General features: G+C 46.4%; 1 long non-coding RNA gene across 1 annotated transcript; it reads right to left on the reverse strand.

Moving 5' to 3' along the window:
• Nucleotides 1-19,871: 19,871 nt before the first annotated feature.
• On the reverse strand, nucleotides 19,872-22,877 carry LOC104668868. The gene is made up of 2 exons (XR_004058455.1): nucleotides 21,256-22,877; nucleotides 19,872-20,476 (listed from the first exon to the last, which is right to left on the reverse strand). It is a non-coding gene; the product is annotated as an uncharacterized LOC104668868 (long non-coding RNA).
• Nucleotides 22,878-26,560: the final 3,683 nt, after the last annotated feature.

Below are 26,560 nucleotides of genomic sequence, written 5' to 3' on the forward strand. Positions count from 1 at the left end.
TGGTCACCAAGATAGAGCATATTCAGGGAGATATGATAAGTCTTAAAAATTTTTTTTCATCGACTTTTATTTTAAGTTCCAGGGTACCTGTGCAGGATGTGCAGGCTTGTTACAGAGGTCAACGTGTGCCGTGGTGATTTGCTGCACAGATCATCCCATCACCTAGGTATTAAGCCCCGCATTAGCTGTTCTGCCTGATGGGCTCCCTCCTCAGCCCCCACCAACAGGCCCCAGTGTGTGTTATTCCCCTCCCTGGGTCAATGTGTTCTCATTGTTCAACTCCCACTCATAAGTGAAAACATGCCGTGTTTGGTTTTCTGTTCCTGCATTAGTTTGCTGAGGATAACGGCTTTGAAATCTTCTAAAGTATGTTCTCTGATCACAGTGAAATTAAATCATAAATTAACAAAATAGAAAAAAATTCCCAAATTGTAGTAAGTCAACTAACACTTCCATGCAACTCATGAATCAAAGAAGAAATTAAATGAGAAATTAGATTTACAAATAAATAAAATGCTGTACTTATGTTGTTATTTCCTGATTTTACATTTTATTTTTTATTTATTTATTTATTTTCAATTTTTAATTTTTTTTTTTTTTTTTTTTTTTTGAGACAGGGTCTCGCTCTGTCACCTAGGCTGTCACCTAGGCTGGAGTACAGTGGCGTGATCTTGCCTCACTGGAACCTCTGCCTCCCGGGTTCAAGCAATTCTCCTACCTCAGCTTCCTGAGTGGCTGGGATTACAGGTGGGCATCACCACGCCTGGCTCATCTTTGTATTTTTCGTAGAGACAGGGTTTCACCATGTTGGCCAGTCTGGTCTCGAACTCCTGACCTCAAGTGATCCGCCTGCCTCGGCCTCCCAAAATGCTGGCATTACAAGCGTGAGCCACCGCACCTGGCCTGATTTTACATTTTAAATATTACCAATTGGCAAACATTGAAGATGAGGATTTAATTGTCATATAGGCACACACACATATTTATCCTCTTTCCGTCCTCCCAACAAAGTTTTAGCAAGTTTTGCTTAATTTACATTTGGTGCTTTCATTAAAATGACTAAATAAACATTGTTCTCTGCTGAGTGAGATACTATACTATGATTACATATCCTTTGTTGCACAATGTTTTGCTTTTCTTGTCCCCAGCCACTGTTTCCCTCTCTCTGTCTCACTCTCTCTCCAAATACCAATGAAGGCAATGTAAGGATATAACCATGAAGAGTGCCTTCACCACGAACCATGCTTTGCTCTGATCTTGGCCCTCTAGCATCCAGAACTGTGAAAAATCAGTTGTTTAAGCCATTATGTCTATGGCATTCTATTATACCAGCCCAAAACCACTGACACAGTGTCTTAAATCTTTATGTGTTTGAGGCCTGGCACGGTGGCTCATGCCTGTAATCCCAGCACTTTCAGAGGCTGAGACGGGAGGATCATTTGAGGTCAGGAGTTCAAGACCAGCCTGACCAACACAGTGAAACCCTGTCTATAACAAAAACACAAAAATTAGCTGGGTGTGGTGGCGGGCGCCTGTAGTCCCAGCTACTTGGGAGGCTGAGGCACGAGAATCTTTTGAGCCCAGGAGGCGGAGGTCGCAGTGAACCGAGATTGTGCCACTGCACTCCAGCCTGGGTGACAGACCATGTCTACAAACAAACAACAACAATAAAACACTTTATGATGTGATGTATTTGATTACCTTTGATTATGTGTTGAATATTAAAGTTTTTCATTAAAAAATTTTTATTTTTAAAAATTTCTTGTTTCTGGCCAGGTGCAGTGGCTCACGCCTATAATCTCAGCACTTTGGGAGGCCGAGGTGGGTGGATCACCTGAGGTCAGGAGTTCGAGACCAGCCTGGCCAACATGACGAAACCCTGTCTCTACTAAAAAGACAAAAATTAGCTGGGTGTGCTACTAAAAATATAAAAATTAGCTGGACGTGGTCGTGGGCGCCTGTAGTCCCAGCTACTCGGGAGGCTGAGGCAGAATTGCTTGAACCCGGGAGGCAGAGCTTGCAGTAAGCCAAGATCACCTCACTGCACTCCAGCCTGGGCGACAGAGTGAGCCTCCGTCTCAAAAAAAAAAAAAAAAAAAAAAAAAAAAAAAAAGTCTTGTTTCTTATTTTTCTTTTACTAATTATTTTTTTCTTACAAACCCTTGTGTCAAAGGCTGACTCTCCGTAGATCACAGTGAAAGAACTGTCCCGCTATGGATGAAACCCTGACACAGAAGCAGGTCACCTACAAATGCTTTAGCACCAGGTTTTGCACAAACATGCACTGCATGACGTGGACATTAGATTTTAATTTAAATAAATAGTTTGAAGCCCAGGATATTGTTGTATTCCTCCAAAGAATATTTGTATATTTATCCTCAGGTGTCTGGGGCTACTAGCTATCTGAAATCAACTGAACTTAATTTCAGGGTATGAGATTTTCTGGGTTACTGAGATGAATGGAATGCAGGCTGCAATGCATATGAGAGCTAGTTTACTTCCAAGTCATCCTTACTCCTAGAGTAGAGCCTTTCAGGATACCACCCCCAAGCAGGGATGGTTTCTCAGTGTCTCCATTATTTGTTTTTTTTTTTTTTAGAGACGGGAGTCTCGGTATATTGCCCAGGCTGGTTTCAAACTCCTGAGCTCAAGCAATCCTCCTGCCTCAGCCTCCTCAAATATCTGGATTATGGGCATGAGCCATCGCACTCAGCCAGAGTCTCCATTTTTTTTCTTTTTTTTTTAAGAGACGGAGTCTCGCTGTGTTGCCCGGGCTGGAGTGCAGTGGCCGGATCTCAGCTCACTGCAAGCTCCGCCTCCTGGGTTCACACCATTCTCCTGCCTCAGCCTCCCAAGTAGCTGGGACTACAGGCGCCCGCCACCTCGCCCTGCTAGTTTTTTGTATTTTTTAGTAGAGACGGGGTTTCACCATGTTAGCCAGGATGGTCTCGATCTCCTGACCTCGTGATCCGCCCGTCTCGGCCTCCCAAAGTGCTGGGATTACAGGCTTGAGCCACCGCGCCCGGCCCGCAGAGAGTCTCCATTTTTGACTGGCCCTGGACAATGACTTTTGTTCCCTATCTCTGAGCAAAAGTGACGCCCAAGATTTGGGCTCATCTCTCTGGGTTCTTGCCCTCTTCCGGAGCTCGATGCATTTACCTTCTCACTATCTAGTTAAGTATTTTATACTTTTGAGGATATTTTTAAGTGATTTTGTCCACCTTCTCTGATATTTTTAGCAGTAGTGTTAGTCCAAATTACCTAGCTTGCGATTTACAAAAGCTGGTGTCTCTCCCTCATTTTGCATCCACCCTCCAGGAGCTTCCTGAGAAAGGGCGCAGTAAAAGGAATTTTTGAGACTGCGCAAGTTTGAAAGTGTTTGTATTCAAGCTTCACACTTAATTGTTGGTTTGGCCAGGTATGGAATTCTATGTTGGATATTAATTTTCCTTCAGAATATTGAAGGCATTGTTTCCTCATCTTCTATCTGCCAACACAGTATTTCTCTGGAAAAGTCCAAAGCTATTCTGATTCCTGATCCTTTGTATATAACCTATTTTTCCTTCTGGAAGCTCTTAGAATATTTTCTTTTCTTTTCTTTTCTGTTTTTTTTTTTTTTTTTTTTTTTTTTGAGATGGAGTCTTGCTGTTGCCCAAGCTGGAGTGCAGTGGCACGATCTTGGCTCACTGCAACCTCCACTTCCCAGGTTCAAGCGATTCTCCTGCCTTTAACCTCACGAATACCTGGAATTACAGGTGTGCGCCACTACACCCAGCTAATTTTTGTAGTTTCGGTAGAGATGGGGTTTTGGAATCTTTTTTTTAATTCTTGTTTTTGAAATTTACACAAAAAGGTTACTTGATGTGGGCTTTCTTCATTCACTCTGTTAGGCACGCAGTGTATTTATTATTTGAAAACTGGAACTTTATGTCTTTCAACTTTGGATATTTTAATGTATCATTTCTTTAATAATATTCTCTCACTTTTTTCTTAGCCCCTTTCTGGCACTCTTACACCACATCGGGAACAATCCTCTAATGTCCTTTTCCTTTTCTAGTCTGTTTGGCTGTTCTTTGCCTTTTTTGTTCTGCTGAGTGGTATCTTGAACCTTTAATTTCCTAGAGCTGTTTCTTGTTCTTTAAATGCCCCTTCTTTTTCTTCTTGGTGAATAAATAAATTATCTTATGCCTCTGAGAATATTGTGGATTTCTAAGAATTGCTTTTTGTTGTTTGCATTGTTTCTTTTTCATTTGAGTTTCTTTTTTTTCTATTTGTTTGTTTCAATCTTAGAGGCTTTTTATTAGTGGCTTGGCCAGAGCCAGGAGTAGGGTGAGACAAGCAGAGAGGCCAGGGTGCAAAATGTCAGGGGTCTCTCAGGCTCGAGGTCCTGCAAGTGCCAGGTTGGCACCTGAGAGTGAGGGCCTCCTTACATTTTGCACCCAGAGCGCATCGCTTACCTCACTGTTGTCCTAGCTCTGGGCCCTGATCTTGGCTGTCCATACTTAGGGTTGAGACACCCATAAGCTGACTGGAAGCTCTGTGGCATGAATGCAGCCTGTCTGCCGGCTTCACTCTAAAATGATTGGACTATGCTGGGTGCGGTGGCTTATGCCTGTAATCCCAGCACTTTGGGAGACCAAGGTGGGTGGATTGCTTGAGCTCAGGTGCTCCATGCCAGCCTGGGCAAACTAATGAGACCCCATCTCCACAAAAAACACAAAAATTAGCCTCGTATGGTGGCGCACGCCTGTAGTCCCAGCTACTCAGGAAGCTGAGAGGGGAGGATCGCCTGAGCCCAGGAGTTCGAGGCTGCAGTGACCCCAGATTGCACCACTGCACTCCAGCCTGGGTGACAGAAGGGGATCCTGTTTCAAAAATAAAATAAAATAATTGGACCAGAACACAGACATTTAATTATGGCATCTCCAAATGTAGACTATCTTAGTTTGGGTTCCTTTCAAAGCAGAGGCTGAGAAGAGGATTTGAGAGCAGGTGATTTATCTGGGAGTTGGTCCTGAGAAATTGGGGTGAGGGAGCCAAGAGAGTGAGACGGGGGAAGAGGAAAAGCCAGTAAAAAGGTGCATTATGAATGAGGTCATCCCTGTAGGAAACAGGAGACTTCCTTGGAAACATCCAGAAGGCTTTCAGTATTGTCCACTGAAGAACAGGAAACCAGAGCCTTTAAACTGAAGCTCCCATCCCCACCATGGAGGCTTCTCCCTGGGATGAAGGGAGAATGGCTCAGCCTGCTGTTAAAAGTCAGCCAGTTAAGAGAAGGCCTTGAAACTGAAAGCAGAAAGAGACTTAATGCTCCCTCAAGGGCAAACACTGTGCTGCCTGCATGAGGTCAGGCTGATCCTGTAGAAAACAGCGCACTTCAGCAGCTGAAATCGGTGGGGTTCAAGGGGAGGGGACAAGAGGTACTAGAGACATCTGCTACGGAGAGTAAAAACCAGCCTCCTTCTCAGGGCAATAAGGTGGTTTCCAGGGAGCTCAATGGGGAAGGGCAGCAGGGGTAGGGATGGTAGAGTTGTCATGCATTTAGACTTTCAGTAATTGTCCCAGTTTTCATTTGACACGTCATTCCCATCCTCAGCTGTGTTAACTGTGACTAGGATCGGGTGTTCTAGAATTCATACTAGTCCCACCCACTCTGCATACTGATGGCCTCCTCAGCCCACTTGGGCCAAGATTTGGTCATGCCAGGCTGTCCTCCACATGTACGCCCTCTGAACCCAGCTTGGGCTCTGAAACAATGCTCCAGGCCACCCCATGGCACGGATACCCTATACGCCCCATCCACGCTCTGACATCCTATGCCAGGCTGCCCCTGACCACATGGATGAGCTACTGACACCTCAGGATCTCACATCAAACACCAGCCCACCATCCTTCCCCGGTTTGAGCTCTGACACGCCAGGCCACGCTACCCATTGGCAGTAGTATCCTCAGCTGGCTTGGCCTCTGACAGCCACACTGGGCCCTCCCCCCACATGGTTGGCCTCACCTCGTTCAGGCTCCAGCTCCCCATGCCGACCCCCCCATGGGTGCCTTCCCCTGCACACACACCCTTTTTTTTTTTTTTGAGACAGAGTTTCACTCTTGTCACCCAGGCTGGAGTACAGTGGTGCGATCTCGGCTCACTGCAACCTCCACCTCCCTCATTCAAGCGATTCTCCTGCCTCAGCCTCCAGAGTAAATGGGATTCCAGGTGCGCACCACAATGCCCAGCTAATTTTTGTATTTTCAGTAGAGACGGAGTTTTGCCATGTTGGCCAGGCTGGTCTCAAACTCCTGACCTCATCAGGTGATCCACCTGCCTCGGAGTGCTGGGATTACAGGCATGAGCCATTGTGCCCAGCCACCTTCTCCTTTTATCTCAGGTTTGGAAACCTGCAGGAGGCCACCCCACACCCCCTGCAAACACCTTCCTTACTCCACTTGGGCTCTGGCTTCGCATGCCGAGCGGCCCCTGTGTGGATGCCCTCATGACCCGGCTCATGTCTGATACCGTCTTGCCAGGCTGCCTCTCCAGGGAGATGCTGACTCCCTAGCTCAGCCTCTGACTCTCCAGGACAAGCTGGTCCCCACGTGGACGTCCTACTCGCTGCACTTGGACTCCGAGTCCCTCTACCTGGCTGCCTGCGGCATGGATGTCTTCCTTACCCTGCTTGAGTTCTCGACCTCACATCAGGCCGCCCCTCCACACGGATGCCCTCTCCTCCCTGCTCATACTCAGTCCCCAGCAGACCATCCTGTGTGGATGCCCTATACCGCCCTGCTTGCAGACACCATTCTCAACCTTCTAGGGTCCTGTTTTTTTGAGATGGGATCTCGCTCTGTCGCCCAGGCTGGAGTGGAGTGGTGCCATCAAGGCTCACTGCAACAAGCTCCCTGGCTCAAGTGATCCTCCTACCTCAGCCTCCCGAGTAGCTGGGACCACAGGTGCCCACCACCACGCCCAGCTAATTTATTTATTTATTTTTGTTTAATTTATTTATATTTGTTTGCAGAGATGACGTCTCATTATGTTGCCCAGGCTGACCTTCTAGGTTCTAACACCTGTGCCAGGCTGGCCCCATGTGTGGATGCCCTCCTCAGGCTCTGTATGCCACACTGGGTGGCCCCTCCACACGGATGATCTCTTCACCCTTCCTGGGCTCTTACTCCCTGCTCCAGGTCATTCCCCTGTAAGGTCACCATCTTCAACCCACTCAGGCACAGACTCCCATGATGAGCAGACTCTCCCCACCCCCATGCACTTGGACTCGTTCCTCTTGGTTTTGTTTTGTTTTGTTCTTTTTGGAGTCTCACTCTGTTGCCCAGGCTGGAGTGCAGTGGCGTGATCTCAACTCACTGCACCTCTGTCTCCCAGGTTCAAGCAATTCCCTTGCCTCAGCCTCCCGAGTAGCTGGGATTACAGGCACCCGCCACCACACCCAGCTAATTTTTATATTTTTCGTGGAGATAGGGTTTCCCCATGTTGGCCAGGCTAGTCTCGAACTCCTGACCTAAGCAATCTGCCCACCTCAGCCTCTCAAAGTGCTGGGATTACAGGCACGAGCCACTGTGTCTGGCCATTTGTTATTTTTGTATAAGTATTTGAAAAATATTTATTATTTTAATTTAACTATTTAATTTCTTAAATTAATTCTTTAAATTAATTGACCCTTCCAACATACATTTATTTTTCCCATTTCTTCTTATTGTGGTTATATTTATATGGCATACAATTGACCATTTTAATCATTTTTAAGTATACAGTTCACTGGCATTAAGTGCATTGACATTGTTGTGCAACCAGCACCACCATCCATCTCCAGAACCTTCCCATCATCCCAAATTAAAATTCTGTACATTTTAAACACTAACTCTATTCTCCCTCCTACCCCAGCCCCTGGCAAGAACCACTCTACTTTCTGTCTCTATGAGTTGTGCTGCTCATATGGGGACATAACTCTTATAAGTTGAATCATACAATATTTGTCCTTTTGGTTCTGGATTATTTTACTTAGCATAATGTCCTCAAGGTTCATCCACCTTGTAGCAAGACTCAGAGTTTCCTTCCTTTCCAAGGCTGAATAATATTCCATTGTATGGATATTTTGTTCATCCATTCACCCATCAAAGGATATTTGGGTTGCCTCCACCTTTTGGTTAATGGAGATCGTGCTGCTATGAACACCGGCCTACAAACATCTGTTACAGAGCTTAATATCGCATCAGATTTATGCTACAAGAAACGGTAAATCCATATTGGCAAAAGCTCATCAAAATGTATACATTAAATATGTGCAGTTTTGTATATAAATTATACCTCAATAAAGCTGAAAACAATTAATACGGGCAAGAAGGAATGTTCTGCTTATCAACTGTGACATAACAAACCACACCCAAACTTAGTTTGTTAAAACAACAATGATCATTTCTTTTGCTCACACATTGGCAGTTTGGCAGGGGTAACTTGCGATATCTGGGGTCTTAACTGGAATGACCTGCACCACTGAGGGCTGGAACAGTTAGGGACTGCCCAGCAGCTCCTTCTCTCCAAATCATAGTCTCAGGACCTCTCCATGTCATTGCTTCACATTGTTTCTCCAGCACGATGCCCGTTGAGTAGGTAGATGCCTACGTGGAAGCTCGAGGCTCCAAGAAACCTAGTGGAAGCTGCAAGGCCACTTTGGCCACACTGGGCAGCGAGTCACTGAAGCTAGCCCAGATTTAAGAGGAGGGGATGTAGACCTCAAGTCTCTATGGGAGGAATGTCAAATAATTTGTAGCCATCTTTAATCTGCTGGAGGGAGGTCTGTCTGTCTTGCAGGTGCTCCACTCTGAAGAATATGAGTATCCAAGGCAAACAGAGCTGCCCAGGTTGAGTGCCAGTAAATCTGCCTTTGCAAAATTGTAACTGAGGAAACTATGACAGTGAAAGAAATCAGACCTAACCAACTGCGTCTTGCTTCTAACCTTTAAGCTGTCCTTGTTAATTCCTAGGCGTAGGCCAAACTAACTTTGGGAAGGAATTCAGTTCATGGTTTGACTCTGAAACAAAATTGATAATATCCCTTTCCTGAAAAGATCCCTTCTTGCCTGGAGACCAATCTGCCTTTGCAAGACTAACAAATTAGTTACAAGACTAGAAATTACAGTTTGGGGATCATGCAGCCTCTGGCTCCAAGAGTCTGAATCTCCCCAAATTGGTCCTGGGGATGACATCACTATTGTAAAGCCTAAGATAAGTGCTTGAGATATTTTGCAGACCCTGCACTCAGTGGATCGGCTGACACCACCCAGACCAGTAATCTGGCTCAGCTCAATGCATCAGCTGACACCACACAGACCAGTAATCTGGCTCAACCAGTTCTACCATTGCACCCAAGAACAGAAGACAACAAGAAAAACTCACCTCGACCCCCTAGGATTCTATCTTCAACCTGACAAATCAGCACTCCCCATTTCCCAAGCCCATACCTGCCGAATTATCTTTAAAAACTTTTATCCTCGACTGGGCACGGTGACTCACGCCTGTAAGCCAAGCACTTTCAGAAGCCGAGGCAGGTGGATCACCTGAGGTTAGGAGTTTGAGACCAGCCTGGTCAACGTGGTGAAACCCCATCTCTACTAAAAATACAAAAATTAGCCGGGCGTGGTGTCTGGGGCCTGTAATCCCAGCTACTCAGAAGGTTGAGGTAGGAGAATTTCTTGAACTGGGAGGTGGAGATTGCAGTGATCCAAGATCACTGCGCCCCAGCCTGGGTGACAGAGTGAGACTCCATCTCAAAAAACAAACAAACAAATAGAAACTCTGATCCCCGAGTGCTTGGGGAGACTGATTTGAGTAATAATAAAACTCCAATCTCCCGCACAGCCTGTTCTGCGTGAATTACTTTTTCTTCACTGCAATTCCCCTGTCTTGATAAATCGGCTCTGTCTAGGCAAGGGGCATGGTGAATCCATTGGATGGTTACACTGGAAGCAGGGGTAGGATGAAGCCACAACTCTGGGGAGACAGACAGAGGTAGAAGAGGACGATGGAAGGGTGGTAGAATGAGGGTGCTTTTTCTTTTGGTTGCTCCTGGTGAGATAGACTTTCACAAACTAAAGCCACTCTGAAAAGAACCATGAAGCAACCCTTTGCTTCATCTGCTAGACCTGAGGTTTGTTCATGGTTGCCTTTGAATTCTTTCTGGTCCTAGACCGGGCCTGTGTGCCTTCCCAGTCCTGGAGGCACATAACAATGCTATTTTGCATACCCATGATGTGAAATAAATGGAGGTGATACCTGTGTCTTGTGACAGGCTGGGCTGTGGCTTAATGCTTCATGTGCCATAGAGTGTGTGGGAGCCTGTTGCAGTTGAGTAGGCAAGACTTTCCGGAGTTCTCTAAGGAACAAGTTCAGTTCCAAGTGACAGAGCATGGAATTGCAACATAATACATAATGATTTTTTTGTTGTTGTTGTTGTTTGTTTTGTTTGTTTTTTTAATAGAGATGAGATCTTACTTTTTGTCCAGACTGGTCTCAAGCTTCTGGCCTCAAGTTATCCTCTCACTGTGACCTCCCAAAGTGCTAGAATTATAAAGCGTGAGCCATCGCACCCTGCCACAATGCTGATTTTTTTTTTTTTTGAAACGAAGTTTCACTTTGTTGCTAAGGCTGGAGTGCACTGGCATGATCTCGGCTCACTGCAACCTCCACCTCCTGGGTTCAGGTGATTCTCGTGCCTCAGTCTCCCGAGTAGCTGGGACTACGGGCATAAGCCACCGTGCCCAGCTAATTTTTGTATTTTTAGTAGAGACAGGGTTTCACCATGTTGGCCAGGTTGGTCTTGAACTCCTGACCTCAAGTGATCTGCCCACCGTGGCCTCCCAAAGTGCTGAGATTACAAGCATGAGCCATCACTGTGGGCCCTAATGCTGTTTTGATTGTATAAATATTTTGTCCTATATCAGGAATCTCTTCAACTGGGCTGCGACAACCCCCTTCAATATCCTCTAAACAAATATGGTTACAATATATTTTATCATGGGGCACTTTTGAGAGTGAAAGAAGATGCTACTAATAATTATGACAATAAAGTAGGCCTAAGCCAGGACTGTCCCAGGAAAAGGATTAAGATGGCCTTATCCCCAGGCCATCTCTGTGCTCAATGTCATCAGTCAACCTGGATGGAGCACCTGCTCTGCTGTGCGGGGAACAGCGCTGGGCTCCATGACAGATTTGGGGGTGAAGAAGGGCCTGGTTCTTGGTGCTTCCTACGGATTTGCAGAAGGCACGCCTGTAAAAATGGACATCTTATGAGCCAGTGTCTGGACATTGGGTATGGCAGGAGGTCAGATGAGGTTCAGTATGATTGGGGTGGTCGAGGAAGTCCTCAAAAGAAGGAGGCACGTGGAATTGGTCTTGAAAGGTCGGTGGAGGCCTGGCGTGGTGGCTCACGCCTGTAATCCCTGCACTTTGGGAGGCCGAGGGGAGTGGATCACCTGAGGTCGGGAGTTTGAGACCAACCTGTCCAACATGATGAAACCCCGTCTCGGCCGGGCGCGGTGGCTCAAGCCTGTAATCCCAGCACTTTGGGAGGCCGAGACGGGCGGATCACAAGGTCAGGAGATCGAGACCATCCTGGCTAACATGGTGAAACCCCGTCTCTACTAAAAATACAAAAAACTAGCCGGGCGAGGTGGCGGGCGCCTGTAGTCCCAGCTACTCCGGAGGCTGAGGCAGGAGAATGGCGTAAACCCGGGAGGCGGAGCTTGCAGTGAGCTGAGATCCAGCCACTGCACTCTAGCCTGGGCGACAGAGCAAGACTCCGTCTCAAAAAAAAAAAAAAAAAAAAAAAAAAAAAGAAACCCCGTCTCTACTGAAAATACAAAAAAATTAGCTGGGCGTGGTGGCAGGCACCTGTAATCCCAGCTACTGCGGGGGCTGAGGCAGGAGAATCACTTGAACCTGGGAGGCGGAGGTTGCAGTGAGCTGAGATGGCACCACTGCACTCCAGTCTGGGCAACAAGGGTGAAACTCTGTCTCAAAGAAAAACAAGGTAGGTGGATTGGGGCAGGGAGGGAGAGGGAAGCCTTCCCTGCAGCTCACATGTTCCTATCAGTGGCGTGTGGACTCCATGTGCAGACAGGTGTGGGGTCGAGGGGAGAGGAATCCAGTGCTAGGTAGGCCTCAAAGCGAAGCAGCAGTGCAGCACACGGGCAGAGGGCGAGAGAGTGGAGCAAGCTGGGAAGGCTGAACCAAAGGACCCAGCCAGGAAAGGATGGGAGAGCAGGAAGAGCTAGGCCTGGAACACTTCCTGGAAGCACTTTATTTTCCTCCCAAACTGGGTTTCCTTCCAGAGACCTTGATTCAGGTAGGCCACCTTCGTCATGAGGGCATTTCAAAAATTGAACAAATCAGAGCGCCAGCCACTCCGGCCTTTTTGTGGTCACTGCTTCCAACCTAGCCCAGCCTCATATCTAGACATTTGTGAAAGATCATGTGATTCCTCTGCTGAGAATATTCAACGCCCACCCCCCAGCCCTTGTTTATAGTAGTCCTCAGGCTAACATGCAAAGTCTCCCTCTTGTTTATAGCACAGTCCTTAGGCCAGCCTGTCAAGCCTCCCATGGTCTAGCTGGCAGCACTGTTCCAGTTGGAAGTGACAGAGACAGAGGCACAACTCAGTGTGGTAGGGAAACGCCGCAAGAGCAGGGTCTTTGTCTCTTTTGTTCACCGCTCTTTTTCCGTTCCTAGAATAGTACCCAGCACTTAGAAAGTACTTGATAAGTTTTGCTGAATGAATAAATGAGACTAGCTTAAACAAAAGGGACAATGTGTGCTCTGGTCACTGAGGGACAGGAGTGGAGCTGACGTCAGAACCACCCGGGTTCAAGGACTCAAGCAATGTCATTAGCTCTCTGTCTCTGTCTCTGTCTCTCTGTCTGTCTGTCGTCTCTCTCTTTTATGTGCATGTTTTATGTTTTTATGTGCATGCTGTTCTCATTCTCTCCTGCTAATATTCCTCGGGTGAGAGACATGGCAGAGCAGGGTGAGGGAGGGCATAGCCATATATAGCTTTAGGTTTAGAAGCCACAGAAGAAAGGGAGGCTCTTTCCATTTCAGCATTGAACATAAAAAACAAAAATAAAAACAAAACAAAAAAAACAGGCAAGGCTGAGTATGGTGGCTCACCGCTGTAATCCCAACAGTTTGAGAGGCTGGGGCTGGAGGATCACTTGAGCCCAGGAGTTCAAGTCTAGCCTGAACAACATAGTGAGACCCTATCTCTAAAAAAAATTAAAAACTTAGCCAGGTGTGGTGGTGTGCCTGTCGTCCCAGCTACTCAGGAGGCTTAAGCGGGAGGATCGCTCAAGCCCAGGAGTTCGAGGCTGAAGCGACCTGCATTCACACCATCACACTCCAGCCTGAGTGACAAACTGAAACCCTGTCTCAAAAAAAAAAAAGAAAAAAAAAAAAAAATCCCAGGCAAGTACTTTGAGTGGTTAGGCTGGGGTCACGTGAACATGTGAACTTTCTTTACCACAATCATTGTGGAAGAGAGGATGGGATACTGTGGTTTGCCTGACCTGGGTCACGTGCCTGGTGAAAGGCTCAGCAGTTTACAGAGATGGGCAGCCCTTCCAGAATCCCATGATTGCAGTGGAGGAGGGGCAGTTCAGCAAAGGAAAGAGTCAGGGAGCTGTTATCAGAAGACAAGGAGTGCTGGCAGGAAAAACAAATAGCCAAATGCCTAGAGACCAGTGCACAAATACTCCCTCGGAATGAGACTGGAGTGGGAGTCCTGGGACGGCCTGGAGGGGCCTGCAACAAACTGGAAATGATTTTGTGAGGTCTCAGTTTTATCTTTTTAAATTTGTGCTTGTTTTTACAGAAAAACAATGCTATAAATTATTCATTATGGAAACCAAGCTGTGCTCTAGGAAACTGTGCCATCTATATTCTGTGGCTTTTGGCAACACATGGGACACTCTCTTATACCCTCGAGGGCTTGCATAGCCCACGTTGAGAAGCAAGACTTGACCTTAATTTCCTCCAGATTGCCCTGTGGTGACACCACATCCATTCCTCCAGTGCTTATGTCATTACCCGCTGCCTGGAATGTCCACCCCTGTCCTCTCTGCCTCTTCTGGCCCCACCCATTTTTTTTTTTTTTTTTTTTTTTTAAAGAGATAGGACCTCGCTTAGTTGACCAGGCTGGAGTGCAGTGGCCATTCATAGGCACAATCATCATGGCGCACTGCAGCCTGGAACTCCTGGGCCCAAGTGATCCTCCTCCCTCAGCCTCTGGCGTAGCTGGGCCTACAGGTGAACACTACCATGTCCAGCCCCACCAAGTTTTGCAGGTGCTCATCAAGTCCCATATCCTTCATAGAGTCTTCCTGAGTCACTCCCTGTGTCCTTTAGACCCAGTGTATTACAATGGAAAAAGCCCTGGAGCTCAAGGTTCAAGTTTTGACCTTGCCCAATTCTCTGCACGACCTCCCTGAGATTTATTTTCTCTCTCTGCAACTTGGTTTTCTCTTCTGTAAAATGAGGGGCTGAACTTGTGTAAAATGAGGGTTTGTACCCTGTTAACAAAGGCAAGCCCTCGGCACCTTCTGCACCTGCCCCTCCTCAGCCCCTCTTGGCATACTTCCAACTCTGAGAAGCACTCTTTGTACTGGCCAAATTCTAGGACATTTCATTGGTTCAGAAATTCAGCAGGGTGCAGGGACTCACGCCTGTAATCCCAATACTTTGGGAGGCTGAGATGGGAGTATGGCTTGAGCCCAGGAGTTCGAGACTAGCCTGGGCGATATAGCGAGACCCTGTCTCTCTGTCTTTCTCTATATATAAATATAAAGAAATTCAGGAGCTGAAGATTTTTTTTCACTGGGGTCAACGAAAGGTGCTTAAGATCAATGCTCAATTTGGGGTGATTTTTCTGTCTCTCTTTCTCAGCCCTAGAGGCGAGACCTCCCATTTAGAAAGGGGTCCCTCCCACACTCTGCCCCTATTCCATACATTTTGTCCAGCAGGGACTAGAGTGAGCCCTAGGGGAAAGGAGGCCACTTAGATGGTTGCTTAGCAAAGCAGATTCTCTGTGTGGTCTGACCTGGCTCAGACGAAGGTCAAAGCCTCAGCTGATCCCTGCTCTGTACCCAGTGGCAGACAAAGTATCTGTGTGTTCAAGGCCTCTCTGGCTCAGTATCACCTTAACCCCCCGCTTCTCCCCTACCCTCTCCTCTACCCACAAGTAACTAGCACAGAGGTAGGCACCCGGTAAATATGCTCTGACAGAGTGTGGCAGGGAAAAATGCTCATGCTCCTTAAAGCGGAGCACGCACATTTAAGCATGGGGACCAGTTTGGTTGTATGATTGTGTGTTCTTAAGCAGAGCAAGGGCAGGGCATCAGGAAATTGGAGGAATGGTCTCCTGTATCTTTGTAAATGGATACACACACACACACACACACACACACACATATATTTTTTGCGCCTCACAACTCAGCTTCTCCTTTAAGGAATATGATGGATCTATTTTGAGAGTAATGTCGGCCGGGCACGGTGGCTCACGCCTGTAATCCCAGCACTTTGGGAGGCCAAGGTGGGCAGATCATGAGGTCAGGAGATCGAGACCATCCTGGCTAACATGGTGAAACCCCATCTCTACTAAAAATACAAAAAAATTAGCCAGGCGTGGTGGTGGGCGCCTGTAGTCCCAGCTACTTGGGAGGCTGAGGCAGGAGAATCTCTTGAACCTGGGAGGCGGAGCTTGCAGTGAGCTGAGTTCGCGCCATTGCACTCCAGCCAGGGCGATAGAGCCAGACTCCATCTCAAAAAAAAAAAGAAAAAAAGAAAGAAAAGAAAAAGAAAGAAAGTAATGTCTAGTCATATGGACTTGCTAGAGTGCCAAATATGTCTTTGATGGGGGAACAGTTCCCAAAATGCTACTAAAAGGATAGGAAGGACTTTAGATCCTCCTGTAATGTGTCTCTGTTCATATCAGTGCCACTGAGGAACGTTAAAACCTTGGTAGGTGCCCTTCAGACCACGGGCCAGGTACGTGACCAAATGGTTCCATCTCTCTTACCAGAACAGGGATTGCCTAAATTGGGGTGTCACATGTGTTCTGCAACACCAGAGTTATTATGGAGCTCAGCTGAATTTGCAGGAAAATGCAGGGACGCTTTACCTGCATCTGCAAGAAGTTGGCTGAGTGGAAATAACCTTTCTGTAAGGTATTTTCCTGACTTGGGCATGTCTCAAACTGGCCAATGTGTCTTGAGGCCCTGGGCGAGCATCCAAGTACCGCCTTCCTGAATTGCTACTAGAGGAAAAGGAGCCTGTTTCAGCTTTCTGTACTTCTTTAAATGTTACTTTGATGAGACAGGAGATAGCAGTTGGTTTAGTAATATTACTATTATAACTCTGTTGTGGTTATATTTTTAAGTTATACTTTCTCTTTCCTTTGCCAAGAGCAAATGAAAACACATTTGCAGATCCAACTGAAGCTGTACAAAGGTTTCCCAGATACGTTTGAAAAAGTATTCTAGGCCCACTGCTGGCCAAATAGGAAGTCTTCCCTTACCCTTATGTCAGGGGTTCATGCTTTAAAAAACATACAAACTTTTAAAAAATAAAATGTTTTATTATTGCTATAAAAGTAATGCATTTTGTTGTTTACACAAATATTACTTGGAAAATACATAAAAGTATAAAGAGAAAAACAAACATTACCTATAATACTGTTACAAGTTTTGGTATATTTCTTCCTAGACTTTTCTCCATATGTTGATACAAAACTATGGATGCAAAATGATCCCAATATGCTTATACTACATATTCAGGAACATACTGCAAAAATAATTCTGCATCTTACATTTATCACAGAAGTAAACCACAGATAGCCACTGTTAGATTTTTGGTTTATTTCCTCCATCTTTTCATCTGTATATTGATACAAAACTACACATGCAAAATGTTCCCAATATATTTACAGTGCATATTAGGAACACATCGCAAAAAGAGTTTAGTATCGTTTTTGATTGCCTATAGTGACACAAGTCAGCGATAACCACCTCCAGACTTTTGGTATACTTCCTGATGGCCTTTTCTCCCCATATTATTGATACAAAACTATGAATGCAAAATGTCCCCAATACATTTATATTACATATTAGGAACACATCGCAAAAATAGTTTAGCATCTTTCTTTGGTCACTTTTTATACCACAACTCAGAGATAATCACAATAAAATTTTTATATGTTTCCTCCTAGCCTTTTATCTGTATGTTGATACACAACTATTCCTATAGAATGCTCCCTATATACCTACATTGCAGAGATGGGAAAATATTTTGCACCTTTTCTCAATCGCTAAATGTTTTATCAGGAGCACATTCTCATGACATGAAAATTAGTTTCAGAAACATTATTTTACATGAAAGCATCCTATTTTATTGTACTAGCTACACCGTATTTTATTTGTCCAATCCTTTGTTGTTGGTCATTCAGGATGTTCCTAACTTCCATCCTTAAAATATTGAAATAAGCACCTTCATGCGTTTTTTTAACTGGGGCTTTCTGTTCATGTAGTTTTTATGGTTTTTCTTGACCACTTGTGTGGAGTCAACATATTAAAAATGACCCTGTGTCTGTAATGCTTATAGCAAAATGTTTTCCAGTTGTTTGCTTGAGCATAAATTCTTTATTTTAGCATGCTAGCACAAGTATAAAATCATATACCCTATGTAAGTTTCAATTCATTCAATAGACATTTAAAGCAATAAAGACACAAATAGTTAAGGACATTCCCATTACACTCCTATGAAAACACAACTCATCCCCCCCATCCCATCGCAACCCCTTTTTTCTTTGCTTAGGTCCCACTTTCTTCCTGATAGTTTCATTGATTTGTCTTGTAATACTTACCACGTGTTTTGCTATGAAGATGAGTGGCTCCCAGACCTTTCAGTTATCAATCTGTCACAAGTGCACAGTGGTATCTCGTGACATGATGATCCCCGAGATGTCTGAGGTCTGTGCATCCTTGACTGATCCCAAATTTCTGTATCACCCATGACCCCTAAAGACTTTTTAGAGAATTATATTTTGACAATATAACAAGAAAACGTGGCATCACACACACACACACACACACAACATGAAAAAGTAGAGAAAGAAGAAACTTCAGCTCTAATCCCACCACCCTTAAGTAACAAGTATGTCTGTTTTGCAGGTTTCCTCCAGGTTCTGCTCCTATTTTTCAATCATGGTGTCCACGTGATTTTGTGACCCTGAATTTTTTTAAAGTTGATATCATAAGCATTTTCCAGGTTTCTGTATAGTCTCTATCATTATTATTTGTAATGGCTGAAAAAGGTTCCACTGAGTGAGTGACTAGATTAAGTCAACCCCTATAGCTGGACACTTCATTTGTTTCCTTAAGATAATTTGATTGAATCTACAGAAAATAACAAATATGGGACAGAGGTTTAAAAGGAATTTAAATCATGCTTTTTTGGTTTGTGCAGATTGACTTGTACACGGCTGGGTAACTTATAGTCACTATTAAGTAATCCTGGGGCCAATCTTGGGCCTCGCCCTAGGCCAAAGCTCATCATAAGACTGGTTAGTTTCACCTGGAATTTTTGTAACCAAACACATTTATTTCCACTTCCTGCTCTGGTCACTACTGCATAGTCGGTTCTGATGAACAGGTAATGACATAAGGAACACAGTATGAGGCCTGGAGGAAGAGCCCCCAGAGATTAGCCTCAGACAAATCCTTAACCTGCAGAGGCCCCCGTTTTCTTGTCTGTAATTATTTTTTGGACTGCCTTAACTCTGTTTGTCTTTCAAGGTTGTCACAAATAAAAAAAAAAAAAAAAAGAAAGAAAGTATTTGGAAAAGTATGTAAACACAGGATACAAAGGCAGGATGTTGGGATACTGGTGATTCTGTGGCCACGCCTTTAGAAGGTCTGGTCTTAGGGTAATAGTCTTGTCTGGATGGCAGGTGGGGGTGGACATGAGGGAACAGGTGAGGGAACTGACTTGGGAGACTCAGACTTCAAAGCAACCAAGACTCTCACTCTCAGGTTGCTGCAGTGTTCTGAGCTCCCTGACTCCAGCAGTGGAGCCAAGGCCATGTTTCCAAACTCCCACCAATTGCTCAGATTATAGAGCTCAGTAGTGGAATGGGGAGTGCTCAAAGGCCCAAACCACCACAGGAAGTGGAAGTCTTTCGGGACTCCTCCCTCTTGGCTCAGTTTACTATCCCCACAGGGGTTTTAAGCCTGGCAGAACTTGCCAAAGAGATCAGCTGTGGAGCTGGGGAGGGAGGAAAAGGTGGCAGATAGGTGAAATATTATGAAAGAGCTAGACAATCCTTGTTTATTCACTGAGCAGTAACTAATGGGTGGGCCTGAGTGGGATGTAGGGGGGCAGGGAGATACACGTTTGCTCTACTTGATGTATATATACTCTTTTTTGCTTAAGAGTCATGTAATAACTCTAAATACAAATGCATATATAAAATTCTAGGGTTATGAGATTAAGTCATACTGCAGGCCAATGGGAAAAAAGATCTCTAAAAACATATGCCAACTTGCATATAGCCCCTGACTCAAGTCTTTTAACTTCTATCGATAAACTCACTGATCTTCCCCAAACATATTTTTTGAACCTAGTTTTATTTTCATCTTGCACAGTCTCAGGAAAGCTGCCTGTAAGTTAACTCCCATCTCATAGGCTCAGGTTTTCTGCAAATGTTGCCCTGAACTCTATAGCAGTCCAGGATTCAGGGAATGAGCCCGGTCCCCTGCTGCCCCATCTGCCTTGATGAGTTGATAGGTATGGTGTTTTGAAACAATCCGCAAAACAATTTGCACTGCAGAGTCCTTAGGAGTTTTTAATTGGACAGTTGCCCATGTTAACGGAAATCAAAAGCATTATACAGTCATTCAATGTCCCAGCACTGGAGTACAGCCCACTGTTTTCCTGTGTGGGGTTCCACTTTAGTCCTTGTCTTTGTGCATGCATACATTTTTACAGAGTTGCAACCACTGCCTTTTTCTGTGGCCCTGGTTACTGACATCTAGTTTTCCAAATAACATTGACACACATCTGTTCAAATCAGTTGACGTTACCATCATGACTGACTCATTTGGCGGGAAAACCAAATTTACATGCCAATTGGAACAAAGAAGTGTGGGTATGGGGGAACAGCGGGGAGAAAGAAATGGTGGGAGAGGATTCCTTGGACTTACAGATCATAAAACATTTCCCAATAACATTTTTAAAGGATGTATAATATTACACTGAGTGATTGATTATATTTTACCCTTCTATTTGGGACACTTGGGTGGTTTTCAATGCCTAGAGAGTTTTAAAATGCATATAAATTACAGCCTTTGAGAGATGATTGTATTTTCTTGAAACAGGAGTCTTCTTGTCCAGATCCCCGCCAAGAGTGTTGATGTAGTGTTCCTTTGTCGGAAAAAGAAAAAAAAAAAAAAATCAGTACTGCTAACTGGAGATGCCGGATGCCTTCAAGAAAAACATTCCTGTGATTTAAATTTTAAAAAAAAATTATGTTGAATTCTGGTTTATCAAACAACCTGGGTATCTTGTCTCATAACTTACCGAAATGTCGAATTTTAGATTTAGAGTTATACTAAGCTCTTCCTAGTTTAAGGGCCACGTCTGCTTAATAAACTTTATACAATGCCACGTGCACGCAGCTTCCTCACTAACAAGTAACATGTGTTGGGGAAAAAATGAGAAAATAGTGGAAAGGTGCCTCCTTGGAGGTGGTAACATCGGGTCAATTAATCAACCGAGTATAAATTGATTCACTTTAGACAAGTCTCCCACACATTATGATGCACATTTAGCAACGTTGAAAAACAATTTAAAAGAATACCTTAGGGAGTTGTTAAAGAGAATTTATAGTCTGGAACGAATTGCAGTCTTCTTAATTGACACGGAAATGTTTGGCTAAAATATTGCTTTATTCACATTTTTGTCCTTGGAGGAAAATCTAGGCACACTGCAACTTGGATCGTGTAAATAAAGGTACAAGGAATGTTTTAAGTCAGAAAAGGGCACCACGCAGTCAGGGGGCTATGTGGACGAGCTCAATTTCGATGCATCTCGGGAGACGCGGGCAAAAGGCCGCTTGGATTCCGGGAGGCAACGCCCCCAAGTCAGGATCCCTTGCTCGCCGCCCTCCGCCCCTCGCGTCCCCAACCAGTCCCGTATCTCACCTGGGTCCTGCAGGCGTCCACTGGAGGAAGCCGGATGGCGCGGGCTTGGTCTTTTCAGGAAGGCTGGCCGGCACCGGGCTTCCTTCTGGCTCCAAGGGAAACCGTACAGAACAGGGAGAAAGGGGGAAGCTGGTGAGAGGCAGAGGGGGCGTCACAAGGTGGCTCCCCCACCCCCAAGTGCAAAGGCAGGCGGATGCGGGGACCTGTTCACCGTTTGAGCCTGGAGATTGCGGGCCTGAGGGGCCCTGCGCTGGCCGGCCGGGGCGGGGCGGGAGCAGAATGGGGGCTTCCAGGCCTGGGAGTCGCCGCCGGGTCGGGCTGGTGGGCGGCGCCCCGGGAGCCTGAGGGTCCCCGCCGGCCCGGGAGGGACTCGAGCCGCCCCCGCGCACTGCCCCGGCGCAAGGGAGTCTGGGAGAGCCAGCGTCTCGGGCCGCTGAACCCGACTCCCAGCTCTGGACTCCGGAATCCCGGCCCTATCCCAAACTGGGAAACTTCTAGGGGCCCACTCCTGGTCCCGGGAAGCCCAGTTCTAGCCAGCCCGTTCAGACCAGAGGGATTTGGGTGTGTTGTGGTTTTTGTTGAAAGGTGACAAAAAGTGTGGGAAAGATTCCACGCCTCCCTCCCCGCGCCCGCCAATGGTCCTTTACCTGCCCATGTTTCAGATCAAATAATTAGCTCAAGTGATTTGCACAGAAAGTTAGCGAATTAGCCCTTTTCCAGTCAGGCTGTCAAGCTCCCAGACGGGCAACTCGGAACCCCATTTCCTCACCGAAGGCTCAGGAGGCCAGCCCAGTGAGGGATGGAGGTGGCTTTGGAGGGCGACAGTTGTGCAGCACTCATGAGCGACAGCGCCCAGGACTTTTGGAGTCACGAAGGGCCCCTGAAATCGACAGCTCAGGTCCCGCCCCTGGGGCGACAAAGGAGTCTTGGGGGCGCGCCTCCAGGGTGGATTGTGGGAGCAGATTTTTGGGAGAGGAGGGCCCAAAGAAGCTAGAAACGCACATTCTCATTCGGGAGCTATCCCAAGGCCCCCACGCTTCTCAGCAGGCCTCAGGCTCAGATGAGGCAGGTTGGCGCCTTCCACCCCGCCATGGGTTCACCTGCCCGCAAGGCTTCGCGCCTCACCGGATCCTTCTAGGGTGCTGGAGCTCCATGGAGCCTCCCTAACCCAGCAGCGGGGAAGGGAGGGCGAGGGAGTGTGGAAGAAGCCTGTTACTTTTATCTTTCCTGAACTCTTAAGTCCCTTCCATACCCAGGACATGAGTGCGTTTACCAGGAACCGCAGAGGTGTGAAGACTTCTTGCAGCTGCTCACCCTTCCTCTCCCCTTACTCCTTTTCCAGTCCTCCCCACCCCCCACCATTTCGTGGTTGGGGACTGAAGATGGGTTTTCTTCGTTGTCCTGTGGATGGTATTCTGATTGGGAAGGGGTTTTTTCAATTGTTTAAATTCTACCTGAGCAGGGAAAGGGGGTGCCAAAATGAAGCATCATTCACGTCCAGTCACATATGGAAGGACGGGGCAAACGTTTGATGCAATCTTGGGTCTCACTGCTCCCAGGGCCGACGCCGCAGGCGATGGCCTAAGACTTACCTGCTGGGTAGGCCCGAACGGCAGTCCCAGACTTACCCTGGCAGCGGAAACAATACTCCAGAGCACTGATCACTCACTGCAGAACTGTTCCCGCTGCTAGGGCACGGCTGAGCGCAGGCACCGCGTCCCTCCTCGACTCGCACCGCCTATGTGCGCCCTGGACTGGCCACCCCTAGCCCAGCCAGGAATACTTCCCTCCCCGGACTACAGTCCTGCTGCGTGGACAAGGAAGGGCGAGGAGAGACGCGAGCAAGAGAGACGCGAGCCCCCGCCCACCTACCTGCTCCTGAGCCGGCCTCGCGGGGAGCGGGCACCTGGTGGCAGGAACACGCGTCCGGCAGACCCCACCTTCTACCTTCCCCACGAGGGGGTATAGCAGCGCCTCACGTTTTGAACCATTTAGAACACTTCAAAACATGAATTGCTGCTGTATCCCCTCGGAGTCAATGAAGGGGGATAGATCTGGGGTACCTGCGGGTGAAGAAAGACTGGATGACTGGAAGAAGCCCCGCCCTACCCCATGGCAAGGAATAGGGCAAAACTTATGACTAGGCCACCTCACTCCAAGTTAAGGTACTTTTTATAACGTCATCATTTGATTTCCAGGAGCTGCAGGTGGAACCGAAGGTGTGGCTCTCAATTTTTTCCCGAGGATGAATCTTGGAAAAATGTAGTGGTGAAAAGCAGAGCGATGGGAGATAGAAATTAGTGTGGAGGAGAATCTAATTACTTCTGAAAGTAGACGAGTAAGATTAAGTAGAGGCAATTGGACATCTGGATCATTCTTGCCAGCTTCAAAGTCTTGGTGAAACTTCTTCCTGCTGCATATTACAAGTCTCATTCATTGTCCCCATTAAAAACAAAACAAAACAAAAATCCTTTATTGGAAATGAACTCAGATGACTGAAAGAAAATAACCAAAACCTCACTGGTAGCTTCAGCTGATTCTAATATACACTATCGCTGCGACATATATATCCATCTTTAATAGCATTTGATGTCCTAACTCACTGCTAGTGTTTTTTCTTACAACACCCCTGCTCTGAGTCATCTTTAAGAGCTTCAAACAATGACAGAGAAATTTCTGTAGATGAAATACCAGTTTACATATTAAACTGGTTACTCAAACTTATTTGTAATTTACACCTATCAATGCCATCTATCAAAACATAAATCAAAAAGTTTAAATACTTGATGTCAAGTTGCTCCTTCCTGTTTCAAGCAGCTCCACAGAAACTCTTTCATGTCCTGAAATGGCCGGCACTGCGCATACTCCTTAATGATTAACTCATTAGATACCACTTTTTCCTTTTTAACGTGGACACATATTAGCAACAAGTCACATGCATGACCCCTTTTTGTTTGAATACAATATTCAATTAAGCATTAAAAAAAACCCACTCTGAAATCCTCAATCACAAACCTAAAAGTTAAAACAAAATCAGCACTAACTGTAATGGTTTTGAAAGTTACAATACATTTCAGCACAAGTAACAGACATTTAAATTATCCAACTGTAAGTATCTTGTTACATTTACAAATTATGTCGGTTTTTCAAAACCAGTACAATGAATGTTAAGTGTCCTATTTATTAATTAATAAAATGTGCAGAGTATTTAGTAAGATTAAGTATCAAATTTATAACATCCAGACTGAGATCCAGTGGTAACAAATACACTATGTCATGGTAAAAAAAAAAAAAAAATTATTGACATTAGTAACAATAACCCCATTCCCTAAATTGGGACAGACAATCAAGTATCTCTACATTCCATCTTGTTTTGACAATGATATTTACAAACAATTTTACATTGACGGGGATTAATGGAGAAAAAATGTCGTTGACTGCCCTTAAAAAGAAAAAAAAACATGTTTAGCAAATGTACAATTATAATTTAAAATGCCACAACTTTATCCCAATATTTTGTCCCACACACATATACGAGCCATCATGTCAGAAGTTAAAGTCATGCCTAATTTAACATTTCCTTAGTTGACTACTTAGAAAAACAAAAGTTCATTCGAAATAGCATCGGTGTCAAAGGCGAAGGTCCCTTCCAGATTGCTCTTGGAATCAAATTCATTTACACCTTTCACCCTAACCCCTTTCATCTCTCCCAGTGATAGTACAACGAGTTACACCCCTAAAAAGCCACCTTGATCCCCTAGTTTACATATTTCCCCTTAGACTGAAATTTACTTACGAAAAGAGATTACAAAGGGGCGTCTTGACACTTCAGGAGAGGGTCATTCGCTGATACAATAGACAAAGAATCGATACTTTCGAGTTGCCATAGCCCCACCCCCTTCTGAACTGCAATGTGTTTGGCTAAATGACTTAAGAGCCAAAGAATACGCCTCTTCCTCGGTTCATACTTTACAACGTTTTGTCTTTTAATTTTGCATATGCCTTCGTCCCCCACACCCCAAAAACACGATGTACCTTCCCTCGGCGCATCCTAGCCAAACTTTCCCAATGTCAAGCTCCCTACAGGGAAAACTAAACAACCTTGAAAGTTATAATTCGGGAGAGACAATGTGAAATTAATCACACATTTCTTTCCAAGACATAACTAACTGCTTGCAAGTAAGAGTCAGGAAAAGTTCACTTACATTCTGTCAAAACCAGTCGCTCCCGACCATAGCGAGGCTGACAGTCGGTCACTGCCCCTTACTCAGTTTTCTCTCCCCGCCCCTCCATGTTAGTTTTTTTTTTTCCCAGTCCGTTTCCTGAGAATTTCGCGGTCGCATTCATTTGTTAAACACTTTAAAGGTCAGATTTGCCCCCATCCCGCCCCCAAAACGTGCTTTACAACCCCCAAACGCCACAGCACTTTTTTCAGAATTACCACCAGATTTTTTTCGGTCTGCCGTAACAGACGTTACAATCGGGAAGGAGGCCAGCCACCAAGTCCCTTTTTAAAAAATCGCATGTCACCTCTGGCTCCACTCGAAAATGGCGCCGAAATCGAAGAACTTCTTAAATTTCATTGCAAGCTTTTTGCAAAGGTTTCTGGGATTTGCCTGCGAAGCTGTTTCGCCGCGTCCGAGAGCGAGCGAACGTGCAAGCCAGCGAGGGCGAGAGGGAGGAAGGAAGGGCTGGGGAGGCGGAGAGACAGACGGAGCGAGCGACACACGGACAGCGACGGACAGCGACAGAAGCGGGGCCCGGGACTTGGGAGACGGCGAGGTTGCGGGGCGCGAGGTGCCGGGCACGGAGCTACAGGGACGCAGAGCCGAGAGCCGGGTCTCTCGCGGAAGGGGCGCTGGCTGCTGCTGAAGCTCGGAGAGCGGCGTGGCGGAGGCGGAGCGGAGCCGAGCTAGGGGCCAGCGCGGAGCGCTCCTTGGGAGGCGAGCGGCGCAGCCGGCGGAGAGGCTCCCGGAGCCGCCCTAGAAAAAGCCGGCTCGGGGGGCGTGGCCACGCGCTGCTGGCGCTCCCCGCCCCCCGGTGGCCCGGCTCGGCTCCGGGGCCCGGGGGCGGAAGGGGGGAGGGGAGGAGAGGAGCGGTAGGGAAGGGGGTTGTGCAGGCGCTCGACGCCGCAGCCTTGGCCCGCTGCGGGGGCGGGCCGAGAAGGGCACTGGGCGCCCAGAGTAACCAACACCAAGACGAATAGCGAGGGCTCGGGGAGAAAAAACGGAGGATGGCAAACGGCAAAGCCAAGGGCACGAGATAGCGCAGCGCGCACCCAGAGGCTCCTGCGATGGACGCCACC

This window comes from Rhinopithecus roxellana, chromosome 7, assembly GCF_007565055.1.
Source record: "Rhinopithecus roxellana isolate Shanxi Qingling chromosome 7, ASM756505v1, whole genome shotgun sequence".
Lineage (NCBI taxonomy): Eukaryota > Metazoa > Chordata > Mammalia > Primates > Cercopithecidae > Rhinopithecus > Rhinopithecus roxellana.